Below are 2,787 nucleotides of genomic sequence, written 5' to 3'. Positions count from 1 at the left end.
CATGTGAGTTTTTTTGGAGTCTTTTTAAATATGATTGTCTGATTGCTGATAATGTAACTTTGACTATGATTTCATTCTGATAATGCTCAGAGCACTGGAACTGCTATGTGAAGATTTTTTTCATGTGAAAAAGAATTGTATTTTCATTGGCATAAGTTAATTGAAAGAAAAAAAAATCTTAGCCGAATTAACCTGGCCAACTTCAAAGTGGAAAATAACAAAATGAGCAGCAAAGAAAATATTCTCTTCTTTTAGCGTTTATGACAAGTATTAAGCAAAACAGATGAAGTATGTGGTAAGATATTTATTTTCTCCTCCTCTGTAGTCACTTGAGTAATAATGATTGCTGCTTCTTAGAGGTTTGCTCTCTGGTTTTATAAGGGGATAATTCTACAGCAGTCACTTGGCTTATATGAAAATGGTAAGGTGAGGGATCAGATTCTCTATTTCTGAAGTACATCCTAACTTGGTAATGATAATTTAAAAACAGAAATCCAAGGCCCTCTTTGCTCTCTGGCAAATAAATTTTAATGACATTCAGAAGGATTTGTCCAGGTAATTGTGGCAGCTGTTTTAGTCACTAATTCTGCATGTTTCTCATAGGTATGTCAGGGACACTTGCTTCCCCTGCTTTGTAAAATGAGTTAGAGATCTTTCGGGATAGGTGTGATTGTATCATTCTGCTATTAAAAGTCTTGATCCAAGGTCTGTTGAAGCTCCTACTGATGGTAGCGATCCCAAGGTTATGCCAACATCCGTAGGCATTGTGTTTATCACAGGAAGAGGATTCTATCTACAAAACATGGCACCATGATTCACACAGCAGATGCCCCATTTTCAGAAACTGAGCTTATGGCAAATTTAGGGACCACTACTTCCACTTTGGAGTTAGACTGTCAGTGTCTTGTTAAGATGTTTCTGAGGGAGTAAACGCCAGTCTTTCTGTTGATGCTGAAGTGCTTAAGTAATCACTGTCATATGCAAAGGCTGTTTGGGGGAACTGCTTTTTCACCTTTCAATTAACATTCATTAACCATCAAAACTAAACGTAAGTGGCATCAGTGTTCTGTTCAGAGGCTGCAGGAAACAATGAGTGAAATGCCTATCCTTTGTTAGAGCCAGCAGCTTCTGTGACTTAATTAAAATATGGCATTAATTTCAAAATCATTCATTAAATCATTATAATGAAATGATGATAGGCGCCAAAATTTTGCTTGTTCACTCTAACAGTTTATTTTAGGAAACTCAGTCCAACAGGATGAACCTTGAATATACAGATTAATGCAGGGGAGGAAATTTTATGATGTCTGTTAGTTAATACAGAAGCCAATCTTATTAATCATGGATTTACAGAGGGCTGTTTTATTAGATGTTAACCATAGCTTATGTTGACAATTGATTTTCATTGTAGGAAAACTGAATTTATTATTTGTAATAAGATAAAGATAATTAAATTGACTTTATAAAGGTTACTATCATAAATGTTGGTAGTACCTGTGAATAGCAAACACAGAACTGCTTCAGCAGCGAAATTTCAGTTAAGTGATAGGGGCTTTTTTTCCATTACATTTAATTGTCTCTGAATATTTTTAGCCTGCATTTCATTTTCCAGCCTTTCATTTTTATTTTCTAATGCTGTGAAAAAACTGTCTGGGTTGAAACCTCACTTCTACTTCATTTTCTTTCCAATAAATCAGGGGCAAAACATTTAAAAAGTTACAGAAGTAGAGCCAAATACAGGATATAAATATGTCATGCAGCAAAGTTTTGTCCTGTGTCTTCTCTGTTTTGCTAGTAAGTTATTCACAATACGTTGAAACAGTTCTGAGATCTACAATTAAATCTGACTTTCAGGTGTTTTTCTTTCTTTCTTTCTTTCTTTTTAAATTAAAAAAGCATAATTATTAATGTAGAGAATTAAGGTAGGCCTTGCAAAAATGAGACTTCAGAAATTATTTAATCTTTTTAAATTGTATTGGCTTCGCAATGTGTGTTTCCCCATTCCTCGATGCCATCCATGTATCTGGGTACAATCTTTTGAAAATGTGGAGGAATTCTACAGAGATTGAGCCCTGGGGAAAGCAGCTGAAGCCGTATCTTCAAACCTAATGGCAGCAGAATCATGGTATCGTAGGATATGCTGAGTTGGAAGGGGGCCCGCAAGGATCATTGAGTTCAACTCCTGGCTCCACACAGGAGTACCTTCTGAAGATCTGACAGTATGGGAGTTATGCAGTACAAAGGTAAGTACTATCAAAATATTTATTGTGCGTTTTTACCGTCATATTAATGGCTTCTAGCTCAAATTTGCCATAACTCTACAGACCCGTAACTCATCACATTGTCTTTGTTATTGTGAACTGAAAGTAAAGAGGGAGGCTTTTAGGAAGACTGTGGTGTAAGCACAGATGTTTGATATGGTCTTTGGGGGGGTTCTGGGAGGGGGGAATTGTTGATGTTTTTAATGAAATATCTTGGCTGGATCTTTGTATTAGTAGAGCTAACTGTGATCAGTTCTTCTGTGATTCATTCACTTGTGGAAAGAAGGCGTAGCTATATGGCAGAGTATGGAGGAGGTGAGCAGCAGATCACGAGAAGCACAGCTTACCAGGGAAGTCAGGCTGCTGGTTGCTGGGCTGCAACATAGGTGCCAATCAATTGTTTCATTTATATTTAGTTCAGGAAAAAGCAATGAGACTCTTTGTAACTTGAACTGATGGCCGGTTAGTTGCCCTGTGGCTTTGTTACTGATGCTGCTTTCTCTAACAAAAGGACTACAAAATATTC

The sequence above is a fragment of the Gallus gallus genome, chromosome 6, assembly GCF_016699485.2.
Source record: "Gallus gallus isolate bGalGal1 chromosome 6, bGalGal1.mat.broiler.GRCg7b, whole genome shotgun sequence".
Taxonomy (NCBI): domain Eukaryota; kingdom Metazoa; phylum Chordata; class Aves; order Galliformes; family Phasianidae; genus Gallus; species Gallus gallus.
The sequence above is the reverse complement of the archived record's forward strand: the minus strand, read 5'-3'. Positions refer to the sequence as shown.